The sequence below is a fragment of the Oryctolagus cuniculus genome, chromosome 7, assembly GCF_964237555.1.
Source record: "Oryctolagus cuniculus chromosome 7, mOryCun1.1, whole genome shotgun sequence".
NCBI classification, from domain to species: domain Eukaryota; kingdom Metazoa; phylum Chordata; class Mammalia; order Lagomorpha; family Leporidae; genus Oryctolagus; species Oryctolagus cuniculus.
Genome location: NC_091438.1, coordinates 51816481 through 51840818, shown reverse-complemented (window position 1 = coordinate 51840818; position 24338 = coordinate 51816481). Strand labels below are relative to the sequence as shown.

The 24338-nt window shown below is 38.7% G+C and overlaps 1 long non-coding RNA gene and 1 pseudogene across 1 annotated transcript in view; both read right to left on the bottom strand.

Annotated features, from left to right (window-relative positions):
• The window catches only part of LOC127493762 (uncharacterized), an 86646-nt gene that overhangs the window by 19784 nt on the left and 42524 nt on the right, over positions 1–24338 (bottom strand). The window contains exon 5 of the long non-coding RNA XR_007924315.2: positions 10251–10404. This is a non-coding gene — a long non-coding RNA (uncharacterized lncRNA). The remainder of the gene's footprint in view (positions 1–10250; positions 10405–24338) is intronic.
• On the bottom strand, positions 3289–5817 carry LOC100345597 (small ribosomal subunit protein uS7m pseudogene; annotated as a pseudogene).

Below are 24338 nucleotides of genomic sequence, written 5' to 3'. Positions count from 1 at the left end.
TCTGGTGTTTCAATTCTGTTCCATTGGTCTATCCATCTGTTTCTGTACCAGTACCATGCTGCTTTGATTACAACTGCCCTGTAGTATGTCCTGAAATCTGGTATTGTGATGCCTCCGGCTTTGTTTTTGTTGTACAAGATTGCTTTAGCTATTCGAGGTCTCTTGTGCCTCCATATAAATTTCAGCACCATTTTTTCCAGATCTGAGAAGAAGGTCTTCGGTATCTGATTGGTATTGCATTGAATCTATAAATTGCTTTTGGGAGAATGGACATTTTGATGATATTGATTCTTCCAATCCATGAGCATGGAAGATTTTTCCATTTCTTGGTATCCTCTTCTATTTCTTTCTTTAAGGTTTTGTAATTTTCATCGTAGAGATCTTTAACGTCTTTGGTTAAGTTTATTCCAAAGTATTTGATTGTTTTTGTAGCTATTGTGAATGGGATTGATCTTAGAAGTTCTTCCTCAGCCATGGCATTGTCTGTGTATACAAAGGCTGTTGATTTTTGTGCATTGATTTTATACCCTGCTACTTTGCCAAACTCTTCTATGAGTTCCAATAGTCTCTTAGTAGAGTTCTTTGGGTCCCCTAAATACAGAATCATGTCATCTGCAAAGAGGGATAGTTTGAGTTCTTCCTTCCCAATTTGTATCCCTTTAATTTCTTTTTCTTGCCTAATAGCTCTGGCTAGAACCTCCACTACTATTTTGAATAGCAGTGGTGAGAGTGGGCATCCCTGTCTGGTACCAGATCTCAGTGGAAATGCTTCCAACTTTTCCCCATTCAATAGGATGTTGGCTGTGGGTTTTTCATAGATTGCTTTGATTGTATTGAGGAATGTTCCTTCCAAACCCAGTTTGCTTAGAGTTTTCATCATGAACGAGTGTTGTATTTTATCAAATGCTTTCTCTGCATCAATTGAGATAATCATATGGTTTTTCTTCTGCAGTCTGTTAATGTGGTGTATCACATTGATTGTCTTGTGCACATTAAACCATCCCTGCATACCAGGGATAAATCCCACTTGGTCTGGGTGGATGATCTTTCTGATGTGTTGTTGCATTCTATTGGCCAGAATTTTATTGAGGATTTTTGCATCTATGTTCATCAGGGATATTGGTCTGTAATTCTCTTTCAGTGCTGCATCTTTCTCTGGCTTAGGAATTAAGGTGATGCTGGCTTCATAGAAAGAATTTGGGAGGATTCCTTCTTTTTCAATTGTTCTGAATAGTTTGAGAAGAATTGGAGTTAGTTCTTCTTTAAACGTCTGGTAGAATTCAGCAGTGAATCCATCTGGTCCTGGGCTTTTCTTTGTTGGGAGGGCCTTTATTACTGTTTCAATTTCTGTCTCAGTTATGGGTCTGTTTAGGTTTTTGATGTCTTCCTGGTTCAATTTAGGCAGGTTGCATGTGTCCAGGAATCTATCCATTTCTGATAGGTTTCCCTGTTTGCTGGCAAACAAGTCCTTGTAGTAATTTCTGATGATTCTTTTTATTTCTGTGGTGTCTGTTGTTACATTTCCTTTTTCATCTCTGATTTTATTGATTTTGGTCTTTTCTCTTCTTTTTTTAGTTAGTTGGGCCAATGGGGTGTCAATTTTGTTTATTTTTTCAAAAAACCAGCTCTTCGTTTGGCTGATTTTTTGTAATGTTTTTTTGGATTCAATCCTGTTGATTTCTTCTCTGATTTTAATTATTTCTCTTCTCCTACTAGATTTGGGTCTGGTTTGCTGTAGGTTTTCTAGATCCTTGAGGTGAATTGAAAGCTCATCTATTTGGTGTCTTTCCAATTTCTTGATGTAGGCACCTATTGATATAAACTTTCCTCTTAACACTGCTTTTACTGCATCCCATAAGTTTTGGTATGTTGTGCTGTTATCCTCATTTACTTCCAGAAAGTTTTTGATTTCTCTTTTGATTTCTTCTATGACCCATTGTTCATTGAGGAGCATGTTGTTCAATCTCCATGTGTTTGCGTATGCTCTAGGGATTCCTGAGTTGCTAATTTCCAACTTCATTCCTTTATGGTCTGAGAAATTGCATGGTATGATTCTAATTCTTTTGAATTTGCTGAGACTTGCTTTATGGCCTAGTATGTGGTCAATCCTAGAGAAGGTTCCATGTACTGCTGAGAAGAATGTAAAATCTTTAGCTGTAGGATTGAAAGTTCTGTATATATCTGTTAGATCCATTTGGGCTATAGTGTCATTTAAATCTACTGTATCCTTGTTGATCTTCTGACCGGATGATCTGTCTATTTCTGAGAGTGGAGTATTGAAGTCCCCCAGTACTACTGTATTGGGGTCTAAGTCTCCCTTTAAATCCGTTAATAAATCTTTTAGATAAACTGGTGCCCTGTAGTTAGGTGCATATACATTGATAATTGTTATATCTTCCTGTTGAATTGATCCCTTAATCATGATATAGTGTCCCTCTTTGTCTCTCTTAACAGTTTTTGTGGTAAAGTTTATGTTGTCCGATATTAAGATGGCTACACCCGCTCTTTTTTCATTTCTGTTGGCATGGTATATCTTTTTCCAGCCTTTCACTTTCAGTCTGTATGGATCTTTGTTGGAAAGATGTGTTTCTTGTAAGCAGCAAATAGATGGGTTTTGTTCCTTAACCCAATCAGCCAATCGGTGTCTTTTAACTGGACAGTTCAGGCCATTCACGTTCAATGTGACTAATGATAAGTGGTAACTTTGCCCTGCCATTTGCCGAAGATAAGTTCTAATATATGCTTTGAATTCCCTGTGATCTTTTGCTGTGAGGTTTCCTTCCTTGGTTTCCTTCCTTTACCTTCTTTCTTATTGATGACCATGTTTCTGTGTTTCTGTGTGTAACATGTCTTTAAGCATCTTTTGCAGGGCTGGACAAGTGGCAACAAATTCTTTCAATTTCTGTTTGCTATGAAAAGTCTTTATTTCACCTTCATTCACAAATGATAGCTTTGCAGGATACAATATTCTGGGCTGGCAGTTTTTCTCTCTTAGTACCTGGGCTATATCTCGCCATTCCCTCCTAGCTTGTAGAGTTTCTGATGAGAAGTCAGCTGTGAGTCTGATTGGAGATCCTCTGAGAGTAATCTGACGTTTCTCTCTTGCACATTTTAGGATCTTTTCTTTATGTTTCACTGTGGAGAGTTTAATTACAACGTGTCGTGGTGAGGATCTCTTTTGGTCGTGTTTATTAGGGGTTCTGTGAGCTTCCTGTACTAGGATTTCTCTGTCCTTCTCCAAACCTGGGAAATTTTCTGCTAATATCTCACTAAAAAGGCCTTCTAATCCTTTCTCCCTCTCCATGCCTTCAGGAACTCCTAGAACCCGAATGTTGGGTTTTTTAATAGTATCCTGAAGATTCCCGACAATATGTTTTAGATTTCTAATTTCCTCTTCTTTTCTTTGGTCTGACTGTATCCTTTCTTGTTCTCTGTCTTCTAAGTCCGATATTCTCTCTTCTGCTTCACCCATTCTGTTTGTAAGGCTCTCTATTGTGTTTTTCATTTGATCTATTGAATTCTTCACTTCAGTCACTATCACAGTTTCCTGTTGTACTAGTTGTTTCGTTTCATTTTGATTCCTCCTTAATATTTCATTTTCACGAGAGAGATTTTCTATCTTGTCCATTAAGGATTTGTGTAGTTCAAGAATTTGTTTTTGAGAACTTCTTAATGTTCTTATCAATTTTTTGAGATCTGCTTCTTGCATTTCTTCTATGTCATCATCTTCATAATCTTGAATTGGGGTGTCTTTTTCATTTGAGGGCATCATGGTGACTTCCTTGTTTTTATTACCTCGGTTTTTCTTTTCTGCTTTAGAATATCTTTTTCCATTCTTTGAGTTTCAATCTGTGTGTATCTTTGTGAAGTGTGCATCTTCCAGACAGCAAATAGATAGTTTTTTTTTAATCTATTCTGCCAGCCTGTATAATTTTTTCTTCCAATCTGTTTTAATGAATGGGAGTACTGGGTCACATGCCACATCAGTAAAGGTGAGAATTCTAATAAATCTTTTCAGATAGTAAAACAGTTTATTCTCATATCATACCAATATCTTTTTCAAGCTGAGCACAGAGAAGACTGGGCCCTGAGTTTCTTGGAGGAAATTTCCTCTTTACAAGATGGTACAGGGATATCAGGTTCTGCCCTCAAAGAAAGGAGGACTGGCAGCAGTGAGTTTTCTGCTCCACTCTGCATGGGAGGCTTGATAGCCCTCAAAAAGGAACTGCATCCCTGATCCATCGGTGTTCTTCACTGTGACAGTGGATCATGTTTTTTTCTGAGAGCAGAGTGCCCTGGCTGCCTCCTGAACCCTTCCCTCAACCACCAGTGGTATTGCGCCAGGGCACAGTTGGCCTTCACCATCTTGTACATGTATTTCCTCTTGATCACAGGGCCTTGGTTATGGAAAGCTATGTGGCAGCTTCTCCAGCATCAGCATCCGCCCAGTGCTGCTTCTCACAACACTCAGTGATCATCCATTTCATGGCCAGGAAGTGGCGTCGTCAGTCAGCCAGCAGCACAGGGACCTGGAGGAAATGCCCACCCCTGAGGCTGGGTACCAGCCCAATCAAAGGCTCACCGTTTCTCAGTGCTTGGTGAAAGATGACATAGGGTTGTGCTCTATGGTTGCTTGTTCCTCTGCAGAGGCAGCGTGGTACTTCTCAAATTCCTTCCTCTTCATAGCTTCCAGAGTCTGTGTCATCAGGGATCTGGCCAGGACTTTGTTTCCTCCTTTCATCATCATGCTGGTGAATTTACTGGTCACCAAGTCATCAAAAACAGAGCTTGTTTTTGTGGCTGGCACAGCTTTGATGAGCTGAGTTTTCTTGAGCTCATGAAAGTATTTCTCCTCCTAAGGGAGCTGGCCATTGGCTTGCAGTAATGCTCCTTCTCAACACAGGGATCCCTATACTCAGGACCATGCATGCTCCAACTCACCTGCATGAGCTCCAATATCCAGAAGGAAGAGCCACAGAAAACTCTCGTTCTCTAGAAATTCGTAGTGGCCTGGCATGGCCCTTGGGGTCACTGCTCACTCCTACAGTTGTGTCTTTTAATTGGCGAGTTTAAGCCATTTAAATTCAAGATTATTATTGATAACTAACAACTTGGCCCTACCATTTTTCCATAAATATTTCTATATGTTTGCTTTGGATTTCTTTTTCACTTTTACTGGGAGATTTTCTGTCTTCACATTCTTTAATGATGATATCATTCTGTATTTCTCTGTGTTGCCCATCCATAAGCATCATTTGTAAGACTAGAAGAGTGGTGACAAATTATTTCAGTTTCTGTTATGGAAGATCTTTATTTCAATTTCACTCATAAATGAGAGATTTGAAAGTTACAGTATTATGGGTTGATAGAATTTTCTTTCATGACTTGGACTATGTCTCTCCATTATCTCCTAGTCTGAGGGTTGCTGATGAGGAATCACTTGTCAATATAATTGCAGATCCACTGAAGGTAATCTTGCATTTCTCTCATGCACATTTTAGAATCTTTTCCTTGTGTTTTACTGCTGAAAGTTTCCCTACCATATCTCATTGTGAAGATCTCTTCTTGTCATGTTATTAGGAGTTTTATGTGCCTCCTGTATTTGGACATCTATTTTCTTTCTCCAAATGAGGGAAATTTTCTGTTATTATTTCACTTAATAAGCTGTCTATTCCATTCTCTCTTTCCACACCTTCAGGACCTCCTATGACCCATATATTGGGTCTTTTGGTAGTATCCTATAAATCTTAAGCACTGTTTTTAATTTTTCTAATTTCTTCTTCTTTTTTTCTGTCTGACAGAGATATATCCAAAGATTTGTCTTCTAGTTCAGATATTCTTTCTTCTGCATCACCAAGTCTGTTGTTAAGGTTTTCTGTGGTGTTTTTTTTTTTATTTGACATAGTGAATTCTTCATTTTTAACATTTCAGTGTGATTCCTCTTCAATATCTCTATCTTCAAGGAAAATTTTTATCCATGTCATGTATGGAGTTCTTTAATGCATGAATTTGCCTGTCATTGCTGTTGAGTAATCATACAATCATTCTTTTGAATTCCTTTTCAGGCATTTCATTTATCTTCATCTTCACACTCTAACATTGGAGGTTTTTTGTGTTCCTTTTGGTTAGTCATATTGTCTTCCTTGTTTATAACTCTTGTGTTTATATATTTTCGGGAATTAATGGAACTACTTGTTAGTTTTCCCCTCTGATGGCTTTTAGTGTTGAAATATGCCTCTATAGTTTAGTGGAGTGTCTGCTCCTTCAGTGGATTTTCGGAGTTGGGGGTAAGGAGCTCCAATCAGTGCTTGGGTATAATACAATGGTCCAGGGTGATACCCACGTGGGGTATGGCAGGTCTCTGCTCTTAGAAGGGCAGAGGATATGATCACATTGGCTAGAGTGATCACTGCCTCACCTCTTCTCTGCCAAGTGATTGATGAGCCCACAGTAGCTACATACCGTATCCATGCATTTGCTAGAACCACACAAAGAATCTGTGCAGTCCTCAGTGTGATCATGGAACATTCTGCAATGAACCATTACAGGTACTTAGTGAAATCTTAGCCTCTGCAGCCAGAGTGATTGCCCAAGGACTCAGCTACACTCCACACCTTACAGTACAGTCAAAAAGTTCTCATGGTCATAGTGCACAGGGTTTCCACAGTCACAGGGAGCAGATGATCCACTCTCAGTCCTGCAAGTCTTTTCTGTCCATGGAGACAGCCGAGACATTCCCAGAGCCACCTGCCTGTTAGTGTTTTGCCTTGGCAGTTTGAGTACAGGCACTGGTGACATAGAGGGGAGCACATTGCCTCACAGTCACAAGTGGGCACCCTACTGTTTGCCAACCCTCCAGCCCAGACTTAAAGTCAGTGGGGATCCAGATTTATCTCTTACACAAAATCCCCTGGTCACATGCCTGTGAGTTGCAGACTTGTACTCTTCTTGTAAGATGGTGTTTCTTCCTTTCTATTCCCTGGGACCCCTTGCTGGGGAGAAGGGAAGCAGGCAATGTGTTCTTGCTCCACAGGTTTAGGTGGGCATCCTGCCACCCACTAGCACTCTATGTCACATTCAAAGTCCATGTGGTCCTCCAGATTGTCTTGCAGGTAATATTACCAGCAACACTTGCTGCAGCGGTCTCTTCTCATTTCTGTTTAAGAAGATGGCATCTTCTCCTGATATTGATTATGATACTGGTAGGAGTAGAACAGAGGAGCACTGCCTGACTTTTGCCTGTGAAGTATGGTGCTCTACAGGAATGGGACAGGGGAAGAAGCAGGTCAGATTTCCTGCTCCAAGCCTGGCAGTAGCTCAGACCTCAGTCAGGTCCCCAAGCTGAAGTAAAAGTCAGTGGGTGGGGCCAGTGCTCTGGCGTAGAGGGTAAAGCTGCTGCCTGCAGTGCCAGCATCCAAGATGGGCACCTGTTCAAGTCCCAGCTGCTCCACTTCTTTTTTCTTTTTCTTTTTGATATGCAGAGTTAGATAGTGAGAGAGAGACAGAGAGAAAGGTCTTCCTTTTTCTGTTGGTTCACGCCCCAAGTGGCCACTATGACTGGCACGTTGTGGCCAGCGCACTGCACCGATCAAAGCCAGGAGCCAGGTGCTTTCCCCGGTCTCCCAGGTCTCCCATGTGGTACAGTGCTCAAGGACTGGGCCATCCTCCACTGCCTTCCCAGGCCACAGAAGAGAGCTGGACTGGAAGAGGAGCAACCGGGACAGAATCCGGCACCCCAACCGGCGCTGCAGGTGGAGGATTAGCCTAGTGAGCCGTGGCGCCAGCCAACTGCTCCACTTCTGATCCAGCTCTGGCCTGGGAAAGTAGTAGAAGATGGCCCAAGTACTTGGGGCCCCACACCATGTGGGAGACCCGGAAGAGGCTCCAGGCTCCTGGCTTCACATCTGCACAGCTCTGGTCTTTGAGGCCAACTGGGGAGTGAACCAGTGGATGGAAGACCTCTCTCTCTGACTCCCCTTCTCTCTCTGTGTGTAACTCTGACTTTCAAATAAGTATATTTTATTTTTATTTTTTTATTTTTATTTTTTGACAGGCAGAGTGGACAGTGAGAGAGAGACAGAGAGAAAGGTCTTCCTTTGCCATTGGTTCACCCTCCAATGGCTGCCGCGGCCAGCGCGCTGTGGCCAACACACCGTGCTGATCCGATGGCAGGAGCCAGGTGCTTCTCCTGGTCTCCCATGGGGTGCAGGGCCCAAGCACTTGGGCCATCCTCCACTGCCTTCCCGGGCCACAGCAGAGAGCTGGCCTGGAAGAGGGGCAACCAGGACAGAATCCGGCGCCCCAACCGGGACTAGAACCCGGGGTGCCGGTACCACAAAGCAGAGGATTAGCCTATTGAGCCGCGGCGCCGGCCTCAAATAAATATATTTTTTAAAAAGTCAGTGGTGACTGTGGAGTTTCCTCTGAGTTAAAACTGCAAGCGGCAGGGAGCACAATGTACATTACAATTTCTTCCTATCATCCTGGCATGATAGTGGCTCACAGCTGGCAGCTTGCTGTGCCACATGGCAGGCTGTCAGGATGTCCCTGTTCTCTCTCTCTTCCTGTTCCACAGAGTCATAGCTGTTTCTTCAATTCTTTTGCTGAAAGTTTCATCAGTGAGGTCTCTGGAATCGTAGTCCTTCCTTTGTTCTTTTCATATGCCAGAGCAGTTAAACTGATGTGCCTACACAGTATTCAGCCATCTTGGATCAATCATCTTCTTTTTAAACATTTTTATTAACATAAAGAAAACATTTAAAGGAGTTAACGGATACAATTCTAAGAATATAATGGTACTACCCTTCCTTCCTCTCACTCTCTCTCCCTCTGTCTCCCTTTCTTCCTTTATTTTTTTAATTTTTGTGATAACATATTTCTAATTTACTTTATAGCCAAAGGGTTAATGTCCCACTAAATAAACATTTCAAGTAAGAAGTAGCCATCTTCTAGGAAAAATAAATCTCTTCCTTATACTAAGTACACAAATGCATACCCTTAGAAAAACTTTAAGGGATAATATGTAAGGTTATCTTTATGACCTAATGTGAGGGAAATATTTTTTAGACATGATATAAAAACCATATCCCATAAAGAAAAAATTGATAAATTGAATTAAATAAAATATAAACCTTCTGTTATGCAAAAGAATATCCTAAACAGAGTGAAAATATAAGACAAACTAAGAGAAGATATTTGAAACTTGTATAATAGCCAAAAAATTGGTATTAATTAAAAAGTTGGTGCATGAATGTCCTACAAAAAATGATTAAAAACACAATGGAAAGAAGAACAGCAGATATGATTAGGAAATTCTTAGAAAAGGAAACCTGTGTATTCAACAAACATACAACAATGCTTATCTTCTGAATTATCAAAGAAAATTAATCTAACATGCAATTTCACATCCAGCAAATTGACAGAATTGAAGTTGGACAGTTTGCAAGGTTAGTAAAAATGAGAGGAATATGAGCTCTCTGTATAGCTAACAGAGTATAACTTGGCACAATTACATTGAAAAACAATTTTGCAAGTTAAAAATGTAGCCATAATTCAGCAATTTAATCTCTAGATTTATATCCTTGAGAACCTCTTGAATTTATGTAGTAGGATATGTTGTTTGTTCAAATAGCATTTTGGAGGCATTTAAATGTTTTCAGTAGAATGAATAAGCAAAATGTAGAGTAGTGATTCAATAGCAAGACTTTTTTGGGTGAAGGTCAGGGAGAGGTTTAACCTCAGTGGCCTAAAAAAGTGACTACACGTAATGAAGTAACTGCTTCCTATACATCTGACATGCTTCTAGTTGTGTACCCTCCTTTTGTTTGGATAACAACGACTCAAATCTTTGTCCTGGATTCTGTGATTAAATTGAAGAACCATAGTTGACAAAGGCTGTACACAGCAAATAAATCCAATAGTCATGAACTGTGGACATCAACCTGGATAACTAACCCCCTCAAAGTAGAATAGATTTAGAATTGAATATAAAATATAATACATGTAATATGAAATCATTTCTGTGAAATTTAAAGAGTAATGCTTTGTTCTTAATATTTAAATGTGTATTAAAAGCATTAAAAACACAAACTTAAATGATACACAATGAATAAAAGCATTAGATGAGAAGGAAAGAGAATGTGAAATACTTAACTTTATAACTGATATTTTATTTCTTTAAAATATAAGAATTTAAAATAAACATTTGCCAACTGTTTTTTTTAAAAAGAAAGCAAACTGGTAACTCTCACATCTTTCCTATGTTTCACCACAAAGAATGTCATTCTATTGTTGTGCTGTATCCTGTCATTCAGCATCCAAAATCCAATTCTGTTGTCATTCTTGAGTATAAAGAGGCTGCAAACATTGGAACAGCTTTTCACAATAACTAGCTGGCTGGGAAACCTGAGCAAACAAAGAAAGGAGAAAATTAACTCTGGTTTCTGGCTGAAATAATTTGCCTATCATAAACAAAATAGACAATTTCCAGTTCCCACCCCATAACAGATTAAGACCACCTGTTGTTAATTTTCTTCAAATATTTGATATCTCTTATTCCTTTATGTTTCTCAGTTATATCACTCCTCTTTGCTTTAGTTTTAACCCACGCTGCACTGTTTGCTTCTTCTTGGCTTTCTCTTCTTAGAGTCACCACTTTAACTTACCCTCTGTTTCTCTCATCTCCAAATTTAGATAGAAATCTAAAACTTGTATATGGTTACCCCTCAGCAAATGATGTTCAGTTTAGTGTACAGTTTTTCTCTGATTTTCCTGGAGCAGATCCTTGATTTCACTTCCTAGGCAGTTCCCACCAGTGGAAAGAAGATGCTGGTCCCCATTTATTTCACACCCTGACAGCCACTGAGGTTGTCTTTTTAGAAACCTACCACTTCCTCTTCTATCACTGAGGGATCTAGCAGGTAAGACAATGATCTTGCCCTGTCTAATTCAAAGCCCTTAAAATGGCTGCCTAAGAGAAGCAGGTCATGGTGTAGAAATAAAGACTATTAAAATATGCAGCGATTAATAAAAATGGGAAAACATTTCCAGCCACAGGACTAGCGAAGCAAGAGGAAGCAACATGTTTACAGAAATTGTTGGGAGTGTGGGATGAGGAGGAAGAGCTACTCTTTGGGTGATGTAGTCTTGCAAGGGTTCAGCTGCTGCTAGAATTGGTGCTAAGATAAAGGAGTGAGCAGGGAATATATACAGCAACCTGTTGGTCCTCTTTCCCTCCAATCTCCTGTTCATTACTCTCTTTTGCTAACTCACCTACAAACTACTTAGAAGGGTGCCTGAATGGTGCAGGAGTTAGGCATCAAATCTGTAGAGCTCCACACTGGGTCAGTGGGAGTAACAAGTGGGTTGGTGGGGGAAGAAGCAGAGAACAAACAGTCCATCCCCGAAGTCCTGATATTTCCACTTACAGATCAAAACCCTTCCTCCTTTCAAGTTCATGTTTTCTGACTATGCCACCCTCTACCACTACTCACTGCTGCCATCTTCTCTCACTTTTCTCTGCAATGCCTGCCATCCAGGGCACTCACTGTAGATGTGAGTAACTCTTCTAACCATCTAATCTCAAAACTTGTTTTCCTCCTGTATTGGTCAGATTTTCATTACTATAATGAAATATTTGAAGCAGTCTACTTTATAAAGAAAAGAGATTTATTTGTCTCATTGTTCTAGAAGTACAAGGTACTGACAGCTTGGCAGAGCTTATTTGCAAGCCTCTTAACTCCTGATGCCTGCCCAACATCATGGATGCGGCAGAGACATCTGCCTATGTCTATGTCTATGTATGGTGTCTCTCTCTCCTTGAATCCACCAGGATTCAATCATGGGCCCCACCCTAATAACCTCATCTAATATACTCAGTTTCCAAAGGGCCCACCCTTAAATACTATAGTCTGAAAAAGTTTCCACCTTTAAATTAATATAAGACTTTGGGTAGTAAACTCCTACATGACTTCAGAGGGAAAAATTATGTTCAAGCCACAGCACATCTCAACAACATGGGCATTTATCTACGCTCTAGTTCAGCAGCCTATGATAAGCTACTGGTTGCTTGCTAGCAGAGGATGATATGGTTATCATGAGATATCCCTTACAGTTTCCTCTTTCCAAACTTGCCTGAGTCTTTTCTCCCTTCTTTTGGTATCAAAGAAGCAGATCCTTTTCCCTGGCCTGAGCAATCTATCTACCTGTGTTCTGTATCTCATCATTATCATCACCATCAGGGTTACATTATCTTCCTTTATGCTATCACCTTCCTCAGAGACCCTATTGAAATCCCTCTCATATAAGACAAAAAATAAGGAAAAAGAAAATGATTCCTTCCCTGATCCATTATCCATCTCTAGCTGCTGTCCTCTTCCCAGCAAGTTTTCCCAACAGCCTACAATCATTCACTCCCACTAGTCAACCCACTGTCTGAGATCCCAGTCCCTCACTCCCCTGAACCCAGTGCCAGAAAAAACTCATGATTTTCAAAATGCCTAATCTGGGTGGCTGGTGTTGTGGTACAATGGCTTAAGCTGTTGCCTGTGTTGTTGGTATCCCACACGAATTCTGGTTTGGTTTGAGTTGGGCTGCTCTACTTCTGATTGAACTCCCTGGTAATGTGCTTGGGAAAGCAGTAGAAGGTGAACCAAGAACTTGAGTCTCCACCACACAACTTGTGAGGCTTGGATGGACTTCCAGGCTCCTGGGTTCGCCCTGGCCCAGTCCCAACTGTTACAGCCATTTGGGGAGTGAATCAATAGATGAAAAATATTTCTTGCTCTCTGTCTCTCCCTCTTTCTGTCACTCTGCTTTTCAAAAAATCAAATCTTAAACACACATAAACACAAAACACCATATCCTTTAAAGACATTTCAATATCTCTGCATGGCATTTGATGGTGTTGACCATTCCCATTTCTGGTCTTCAGTTTTGTGGCTTTGAGATAACATAGTCTCCTTAGCTTCCTCCTACCTATGTCTTTTATTTCTTTGTTTCATTGGCTGACTCTGCTAACTGTAGCTTCTGTAATGCTCCCAGAGTTTCCATATTGGACCCTGTCTCTGGGTATGATATTCCTAGTTACTCTCATCCTTTATTGTCCCAGAGCTTCAGCTACCACATTATAGGCATCCATTTCAAATCCCTGCCACCAGGGAACTCATTTTAAACAGCCAAACTCCATATTTTTAACAAATACTTAAACTCTGCTTTCTATATTCTAGGCACTGAAATTCATAAATGTTAATTTTTTAATCACTAAATTAATCTATGAGGTAGGATTAGATGAGGATAATTTAGGCACTGACACATTCTATAACTTGCTCCAGGTGATGCAACTTACAATTGGTGGAGCCAGGATTTGAACTCTGATAGCCTGTCTCTAAAGGTCATACTCTCCGCTGCTGTCTTAGTGTTATGTAAATTCTTCATTTCATTGTGTTCTGGGTAGCTCAAACTCAATGTGTCTCAAACCTGACTGATCATCATTCTCTGGAAATTGGCTTCTCCATGTCTAACCAACACTGGGCTAATTCATGTTCATAAATTCCCTTGTGTGATATTTGATTGTTTTCTCAAGACTCAGTTAGATATTTTGAAAAGGAGATGTACAATTTGGGAGATGCTCAATCTGACTTGCCCCAAATGGTAGAGTTAGAAACGTGCCAGGGGATTCCAATTCAATCCCATCAAGGTGGCATGTACCAATGCCATCTCACTAGTCCCAGTGATCAATTTCAGTTCACAATTGATCATAATGATAGGACTAAAAGTCAAAGGGATCACATAAACAAGACTAGTGTCTGTTAGTACTAACTGATAGAATTAAAAAGGAGAGAACAATCCAACATGGGAAGAGGGATACACAGCAGACCCATAGAATGGCAGATGTCCTAAACAGCACTCTGGCCTCAGAATCAGCCCTTAAGGCATTCGGACCTGGATGAAGAGCCCATGAGATTATTTTAGGCATGGAAAGCCAAGACACTCTGGCAAAAACAAAAAAAAAAACAAAAAAAAAAACAAAACAAAAAAAAAACCCACAATCCCTAAATGAAAGATCACTGTGAGTGAGATCCAGTGGAAAGAACAGGCCATCAAAGAAGGAGGTACCTTTCTCTGAAGGCAGGAGACAACTTCCACTTTGACTATGATCTTGTCTAAATAAGATCAGAGTCGGCAAGAGTGTCACTTTGTTAAGTCAACAACAGGAGTCACTGTGCACTTAATCCTCATGTAGGATCTCTGTCCTTAATGTGTTGTACATTGTGAATTAATGCTATAACTAGTACTCAAACAGTATTTTATACTTTGTGTTTCTGTGTGGGTGTAAACTGTTGAAAGCTATATTTAATATAAGCTAAATTGATCTTCTGTATATAAAGAGAATTGAAAATGAATCTTGATGTGAATGGAAGGGCAGAGGGAGCGGGAGAGGGGAGGGTTGTGGGTGGGAGGGAAATTACAGGGGGGAAAAAGCTATTGTAATGCATAAGTTGTACTTTGGAAATTTATATTTATTAAATAAAAGTTAAAAAAAACTCTTTTAATAAACATTATAATATTTTTATAATAAGGAGACTTACCGTATCTGTTAATATGCTATAATATTTGGATATTTTTGAAATTATCCTTTATTTTGTAGTTATTCTGTTAGTCATAAATAAATGGCACATTAGTAAAGATGAAGTTGTACTTCTATGAATATATTTGGATTCTTTCTAAAATACATTTAAATTTTCAATTTTTTATTTATAGGTTAGCAGAATATTTTATAATGACTTTTAGTAATATTTTAAATAGTTAATTCCAAGTTAATTAGATATTACTCGACATGAATGTTTCTCTCAGTGAGAGACTCTCTTACATATGTGATAAAGCTTTAAAGTAAACTAAAATTAGTATGGCAATAAACTTTCTTAGCATGGTAATATATGTTTTATCCATATAGAGGCTTTACAAGACTATAGGTAAATTCTACTAAATGAGCTATGCCAAATATGCCTAAAACCACAAACCAGATTTACAAATAAAATTCCTCAGCATTTTTCCTGTAACATTTGACACAGAAAATCAGTTATAATTAGAATCTTGAGAACAAATAAACTCACTGTTCATTTTTTGTATGTATCCCTTAAAATATAATTTGATTTCACATTGCTAAATTAAGCAGAACAGGCCACCTAGAAAGATTATAGCAATGTAAGCAATTAGTAACTATTATTTGTTAGTGCACACTGTGTTTCGGTTCTACCATAAGATCATTTCCAGTCAACTGTTAGTAATAGAATCTTGAAAGCAATTTTCTAACATGGTAGAGGTTCAGTGTTTTGTTTTTCACTTCAAATTCAAGAACTTTTCTAACACAGTATGAGAAATAGGAATATATTTACTAATTTGCTTCCAATTATCAGAGTAGACTACATATTTGTGTATGTTGTTGATATTTAATGTTAACCAAAATTGTAAAATAACTTCTATGACACATAAGTGCACATCTTACTCACTTGGGTTGCATGATAAGTTCATAGATAAAATGAGGTACAATTTAATAAATTTGCAAACAATAAACCTTAAGCCCTAAATTGGATCTCTCCTATGCCTTTAGTATCTTTTTAAAAAAATTATTTATTTATTTGAAAGGCAAATTTACAGAGAGGCAGAGAGAGAGAGAGAGAGAGAGAGAGGTCTTCCATCCACTGGTTCACTCCCCAGATGGCCGCAATAGCCGAAGCTGTGCCGATCCGAAGTCAGGAACCAGGAGCTTCTTCCGGGTCTCCTACATGGGTATAGGGGTGTAAGGACTTGAGCCATCTTATACTGCTTTCCCAGGTCATAGCAGAGATCTGGGTCGTAAGTGGAGCAGCCAAGATTCAAACCAGCTCCCATATAGGAGGCCAGCACTGCAAACCAGGGCTTTAACCTGCTGCGTCACAGTGCCGACCCCTGCCTTTAGTCTCTTAACTAAACTTAGGAATATTTCCAAGATTTAGTCCATTTAAATCCTCTCTTTCCATTCAGGGACAAATCCTTGCAGTTTATATTCCAGGATTTGGTGTCTCTTTATCCCAAAAATCACATTTTATCTGAAGTTCTGTGGCTGTTTTCACACATAGACTTAAAAGGGCCTTTACCAAGGTTTTTTGAAGTCCTCAAAAAAGTCCTTGTGTATAAGAAAGCTGAAAGCCTTTATGTACCCATTCTAGACATCAGATCTTTTAATAGTCTCTGGCAGTGGTGGTACATTGGAACTGACCATCTTTATTGTGAAGACTTGCACAGCTAAAGAGGGGAGGAGGGGCTGGTGCCACGGCTCACTAGGCTAATCCTCCACCTAGCAGCACCAGCACACCGGGTTCTAGTCCCGGTTGGGGTGCCGGATTCTGTCCTGGTTGCCCCTCTTCCAGGCCAGCTCTCTGCTGTGGCCCGGGAGTGCAGTGGAGGATGTCCCAAGTGCTTGGGCCCTGCACCCCATGGGAGACCAGGATAAGTACCTGGCTCCTGCCATCGGATCAGCACAGTGCGCCGGCCGCAGGGCGCCGGCCGCGGTGGCCATTGGAGGGTGAACCAATGGCAAAAGGAAGACCTTTCTCTCTCTGTCTCTCTCTCTCACTGTCCACTCTGCCTGTCAAAAAAAAGGGGGGGGGGGAGGAGGGAGAAGTCAACATTAGTTGTTGTACTGACTTTTGTTTTTTGTTAATTCATGAGGTACAGCTTTTATTTATGTTCCTATCTGTTCTGATTGGTTTTTATCAGCAAAGATGCCTCTGTGGCAGAAATTGTATTCTACTTCTTCCCTCCTCTCTAAACTGTTATCACTTAAGAAAAAAAAAAAACCTCAGATGATGAGTGAAACAAGTGGGAGGATTTGAAATATTCAAAAGAGAATCATTTCTCTAAACAGTGTCTCTCTATTCTTATAAGAATTTTTGTTTTGAATTTTTGGTACCAACTTTGGAAATTTACCATGGTTAATTTCATTTTTTAAAAGATTTATTTTATTTATTTGAAAGAGTTACACAGAGAGAAAAGTAGAGTGAGAGAGAGAGGTCTTCCATCCGCTGATTCACTCCCCAGTTGACAGCAACAGGTGGAGCTGTACCAATATGAAGCCAGGAGCCAGGAGCTTCCTCAGGATCTTCCCACAAGGGTGCAGGGACCCAGGGACTTCGGCCATCTTCTACTGATTTCCCAGGCCATAGCAGAGAGCTGGATTGGAAGTGGAGCAGCTGGGATTTGAACCAGTGCCCGTATGGGATGCTGGCGCTGCAGGTGGCAGCTTTAACAGCTTTGCCACAGCGCTGGCCCCTAGCATGTTTAATTTCTACCCTGATTCCTTTTTAGTTTTCCTTTTATTATTTTTCCCTAATCTATTTTATACCAAACTCACATTCCAATTTCTTATCCTATATAATATTTACTTTCCTTTTTACCAATTAAATATATAAAATTTATATAATATATTAATATGCAGTTATATATTTACAATATATATGAAATTAGTCTTTTCATACTATATACAGAGCATCAGTACTAATTCCTTTGTTAGAGTATCTTTGTAATGAATTTAAAATGTTACCCTTTCCTAATTACATCTATACGTTTTAAAACTCTGAAATTATATTGATACTTAACTTCTTAGGAATTTGTTTATTCTGTGATTTTTTTGAGTCCTCACTATTCCATAAATATCCCAGATAGTAAGACTAAGCTATATTATTCAGCTATAAATAACAGAAAAACAGTTATAAATGAGAGTTTGTTTTTCAGCAAGTGTTCCAGAGAGCTCCAGATTGTTATCAAGGGATCAGGATTCTTCAGCTTTCCACAGTCAACATTAGAATATCAGTTACAGAAAGCTAGGCTGCACTGCCATACAAAAAACAGTCTGATATCTCAGAAGCTTAACACCAAAAATATGTGGCCAACAATGAATAGCATAGCCATTCAGAAATCAAGATTCCTTCTGTCTTAGTCTCAATATGTAACTAAGCTCATCATAGAGAGGGATAAAAGCATGCAGAGACCAAGGTTGTATGGCCAAGGGTGGAAGCATAGTACATGTGTATCTATATTCTTTGTCCAGAACACAATCATTTGACCTTCTTTAGCTTCTAACTGGTTACATTATCATTGCTAACTACAAGAGATACCAGCAGGAGTATGAGAAAAAAAGATGTTTGGTAGGTAACTGGCAATTATGAGAAGGGTATAGTGTTAACTAAAGTATAAGTTCAGCCTTTTCTGTGTTCTATTATAGTATGAGAGAAATGCTGCATTGTGAGTGTTGTGGCATAAATTTTAGTAAAATATCACAGAATTTCATAACACAGAGCACCTAAATCTTTTTAGAGAGTTTAGAAAAGGCCTCACACACAGAAGACAACATTTAAATTGGGTTTTAATGAAAAATTCGGGATGTTAAGTAAGATACATTGCTGTAAAGATAGGATGATGTCGTTTTATAAATGAACTTCCATTCTCTGCTAAAGAGTTATCTAGACATTCGAGTGTCACCAGAAAATTTTCAAGAAGTCATATGATTGACTTTGTCATGGAGTAATTGTTGTTATGGATGAACTATATAACCTAATGGTTTCAAAATACCAATATCTAGGAGACTTGGGTAGTCTTTAATTATAATAAAGGCTGATAATGGAAGAGAGAAAGAAAGAGGCAAGGTAGGAATGCTGAGGTCCCCCTTACTGATAAAGTCTCTGAAAGGAGAGTCCATTCAGTCTCCTGTCCAGCCCCTAAGATGTGTTCATCCAGCATTATATCAAACAGTTCTTAGGATGGGGCTTCTGATGTTTCCAAGATGACCCATCAGGATTTGATCTTTAGAATCTAAGAGGGATCTTGTTACCTACAAACCGGAGTAAACCTCCCTCAAACTTTTATCTGTTGGTGTTAGCTTTATTCTCAGTGGCTACTCTTCTTGAAGGACATGCTATTCTTTGTAACCATAAAGAATAGCTATTAACCCTCTCCCCCCTAATTTAGCTTATACACAAACTCACATGTAATGCCATAGATTTGAAGGATTTGCTGGAGTTTTCCCATGGATCCCTAAGTGAAGAGCCCTTGGGTACATTTAAATCTCTGTTGAAAGCCTATTTATACTTCAATGCTACAGATATTCAACTACTAAAATCATTTCATATTCTTTATTTGTCAAGTACTGATAGCATCTTTACTTCTTGTATGTATAAATATTGTGCTAACTACTTTATTACTATTAACTCATTTAACCTTCATAACAATACTGTAAGGTGCATATTATTATTTTTCCTTTTTCCCAGTGATGAACCTGAAACGTAGAAGGGTTAAATAACTTGTCCAAGCTCACACTTCTATTAAATGAAAGAATCAGAATTTAAAGAAAAACAATCTGCCTCCTGAGCCTACGCACTTAGCATTATAATGCCTTATTGACACTCCACTTCAAAAAAAAATTCTTTGAAAATAATTATATTTTGCTGCTTCCAAAGCCCTCATTCTTCTTTGGACGGTGTAATTTAAAAATGGTGCTTTAAAATGTGTTGCCCAGTTCCAGGTACCATGGATGTCCTGTTTAGTGTTTTACTGGATCAGCTTTTTTGACAGCCACAATGGGGTCATTCATGCTGGGGCAGAAGGACAGGATGAACAAAGAGGCCTATGGCCTTCAACTTCATACTGTTCTGGGTCCTCTGAGCAAAAGTTAGGAATAGTTTCATGGATGTGTGTGTGTGTGTGTGTGTGCCCAACTACAAGACTTTGTTATGCAATATCCATTTTTCATGTATAGATTTCTTTCTTCCAAAATCTATCCCAGGACCCAAGTAATCATCCCCGTGGGAATTTAGAATTCCACAATTAAGAACAATTCTACCCAATACTCGCTCTCCACAAAATAACTGCACTCGTGGAAACCACAGTACTAAATAAAGAGGGGTGATTAATCCATGCTGACACCTTTAGCTTGATTTTATTTTACTGGAAGGATTATACAAGGGCTATTATCTCCTGGTTTACATAATCCCACACTTCCCTTATGCAATGGGAATTGAGGTTCATAGGAGTTTGAATTTACAATCTTATGCAGCTGGTAGTGCTAAGACTCAAAATCAAGACTACAGACTACAGAACACCACACTAGTAGATACATGCTTGGAAAGTTGGGGGTTGGTGGGAAGTTTCTGGGATGTGATCCATCAAATTGTCTGAAGTAAGGTGTTTGGGAATTTGTACTACAAGTGAATCTAAACTTCAACTAATTTGACTTAAAGGTTCCATGACCTCTCTTAAGTGGGAGACTCCCTTGCTCCAGCACTTACCCTCCATCTTTGTCTGTTGCTAATAATTTAGCCAGAGACAAGGTATGCTTAAAGATCTACTTTTTTTCCCTGCTACAAACATGACTTCAGTCCAAGTATTTAAGCACCTGAACTCAAGTGAGGATAATAAATGTCAGAGGAATATTTATAGCTTGGTATATGGAGACTTTCCAGGTCCCTGTTCTGCAATAACACAGATCCATCTGCTAAGGGCATTAGAGTTGTATGTTGTTGCCTTTTTTTTTTTTTTTTCAAATTGATAGATTCTGAAAATAGAGAACTGCAATATGCAAAGACCAACATTGATTTTAACCCTTTACTACTCAAATAATTATTGAATTAGAATTTAATTACCAACAGCATAGTTTCTCCATAATTCTGGCTGTTGGATGAAAGCCCAGAAGAAACCTTAGCTTGGTCTTACATAAGCTCCTGTCATCATTGTGCTGATAGATCTACCTGAGGATTTACTGTACAGTTGTCAGACCTTGGGGGCCTGAGGTTAGTCCACTCCCAAACCTATCGTTGGGATTATGATTGTTTTTACTGCTATACTATAAACATGGTTACCACTGTCACTATCATCAGCTAATATGTTCCTGTCCTAAGGTCATTGGAGGAGAACCTTTAAATACCCACACATAGAGCTTATATGTATCTGCACCAGGTTATTTAGCTTTTATTATATGATAAGCTAGGATAAGAATCTCTCTCGCTCCTTTCCATCTGTGTGTCCCAGCTTAGTGAATTTTCTTAGAGCTGATTGAGGGTTCAATTAGCAGCTAAATGAGAAATCGTATGCATTATTGAGATTAACACTAAAATGTGTCTAGACAACACAACAAGGTGGAATAAGAATGACATTTCTTCTGTGACTATGAATGCATATTGTCTGTTTACTAAAGAGAAAACACTGCTTCAATATGAAAGGCAAGGAGGCAATGTGCCTTGTGTTACAACATGGAACTTGTTCCAAAATAGTATATAAATTAAATTTTACCCAATATATTTTTCTATACCACATACTTTTAAAAAATTTAATTACTAGGTCATCAGTTGACATTGAGTTCTCTTTTTTTTTTAACTTTACTTTTACGAAGACCTCAGTTATAGAGAATTGAGGTAACCATGCTCCTCAGACAGTACACGTTATTACTAGCCTGCACAAGGCATTCCTCTTGTTTTACTTCTTAACTTTTAATTCCTATTTTGTATTCTACTTCATTTTAAAGCTTTACTTTCTACATATCCTTGGGAAATTAGAGTGATTTTTTGTGCATAACATTTAATTTACACTATTGGTATTGTGGTGTAGATCTCAGATTTCCTAAGTTTTCATTAGAAATACGTCTTGAAGATATGATCTTACTGTTATACATTTATCTAATATGAAAGCCTTTAAACAAATATTCAGATGCATTGATAAAATCCTAAGATACCATGTAGAGTCTTGTTGAAAATTAATTCAGATGGTTATTTCTCCTATTGCAAATAATTATCTTTAATATATTTATGGCATATATTTTATGTTTGGACTTGTATATTGCAGAATTCTATAAAGACAAAACATCAATATGAAACAGATTTGGACATTCTTCCAGCCCTGTGGGCTTAATGCTTTGCTCCTTGTTACTTGGAAATGTCTTAAGTAATCAGCTTTCTTCTCAGAGATATTATATCCCTAGCCAATATATATGATTGCTTAGAAGTCCTAACATTTGGCTTATATTTTCTCTTTCTTATATTGATCGTAAAAAAAGTGATCTCTTCAGACCAAATCTCTCCCTAAAGAAATTAGGCAGTATATAATAATAGCTAAAATATCAAATTCATAATAAGAATTCTCTAACTATTTGGGTTCAAGAATAGGCAACAGCATACGAAGGTAAAATAGATTTGCAAATGTACCCAGATCTACAAGTTGGGGCTAAAATTTTGTGATAGGTTTCAGTAAAAGCTAATTTTAACTTTATTCATTTGTTTTCTAACAATAATATGAAGTCTGAGATGAGATTGATAAAACTGTCATGTATTGGAGAAATACAATATTTAAATTAGTCCAGTGTTTACTAAATATTTACTATACAAGACAACTTCAAGTGTTCATGAAAAATGTTCATTAAAAAATAAGTTCATTTTGGAGCAAAAAATTTGAAATTCATTGTTCCGTGGTTTCTGAGTAGACAGCTTTCTTAAAAATGCATTTCACACTAACTTATAAACTCTCAGTGTAGGAATTTCAAAAATTTTTGCATCAAAATAAACATCTTTTAACTCCATTTTCCATGAGCTTTTGGAAGTACTCTCATATTTGAGGGACTAAGATAAGTAACGGGATAGAAGAAAGTAACATGCAAAAAATCATAAAACATTTATAATCGCAAAATTGTTATATTCTTATAATTTTTTCTGTGAACTATATTGAATCTGTTAAAAGCTAAAAAATCTGAAAATGTAATCTCAAAAGTGAACAAAATATTAAATTGAAAATAATTATTTATTGACTTTTAACTAAGTACCAGACTCTTTTTCTCTTTTTGAAGGTTTCATCAATAAACACAGTTGACTTCAATATCAGTTTTTACAATCTTCAATAAGAAAACTAAAAAAAAAAAAAAAATTGTGATTGAGTGTTATAGAATCTAATGGAAGGAATGAAGGAATCCAGATGGAGGGCAAAAATTGATGTTACCTTCTAGAAGAGTAATGTGAGGCCTCAAATGGAAGAGGGCATGTGAACTGAGCCCTCAAACGTTCATGTGTTTAGAAGGGAAGAGTTCCTTGGGAAAGGAGAGAGTGCAAGGTCCTGTTTTGAAAAACAGTCTAACAATTAGAAAACATAATTATTCAGTAAAGTCATCTGGGTTCAAATTGTGTGTCAGTTTCCTCATCCTTAAAATGGATGTAATAAAAGTTTCTGGAACTGCCATTTTGTCACAACACATTAAACCATATCTTGCAACACCCATATCCCATATCAGTGCTTTAGTTCAAGTCACTAGCTGTTCCATTTCAGATCCAGCTCCCTTCTAATGCATTTGGTAGGGCATCAGAAGATGACTCAAGTGCTTGGGTCCCTGCTACCAACATGGGAAACCCAGCTGGAGTTCCTGACTCCTCCAGAGCTTCCTTTTGTGGCCACATTTGGAATGAACCAGGGAAAGGAAGAGCTCTCTCTGTGTCTCTCCCCACCCCTCCCTCTCTGTCAATCTGCATTTCAAATAAAATATACATGTATTCCAAATCTAGAAGTGTTCAAATTCTTTAAAAAATGGAATATCATTTGCATATAATCTGTGCAATCCTCTTGTATACTTTATTATTTATTTTTTAATAGGCAGAGTGGAGAGTGAGAGAGAGACAGAGAGAAAGGTCTTCCTTTTCCGTTGGTTCATCCCCCAGTGGCCGCTGCGGCCGGCGCACCGCACTGATCCAAAGCCAGGAGCCAGGTGCTTCTTCCTGGTCTCCCATGGGGTGCAGGGGCCCAAGTTCTTGGGCCATCCTCCATTGCACTCCCGGGCCACAGCAGAGAGCTGGACAGGAAGAGGAGCAACCGCGACAGAATCCAGTGCCCCGACTGTAACTAAAACCCGATGTGCCAGTGCCACAGGCGGAGGATTAACCTATTGAGCTGCAGCGCTGGCCTTGTATACTTTACTTTTAAAATGTTATTTATTTATTTGAAAGAGAGGGAAGCCCATCTGCTAGGTCACTTCCAAAATGCCCGCAGTAGTCTTGTCCAGGGATTACAGGAGGAGCCAGCAGTGCAATCCAGTATTTCACATGGATGGCTAAAATCAATTACTTTGAACCATCAACTGCAGTCTTTCAGGGTTTGCAATGAGCAACAATCTATAGTCAGAAGCTGGAGCCAGGAATTGAATCCAGAATTTCCAGTGTGAGAAGTAGATTTCCCACTCCCCAATATACTTTTTTAAAATACTTATTTATTTATTTGAAAGTTGGAGTTACATAGAAAGAGAAGGAGAAGCAAATCAAGAGAGAGAGAGAGAGAGG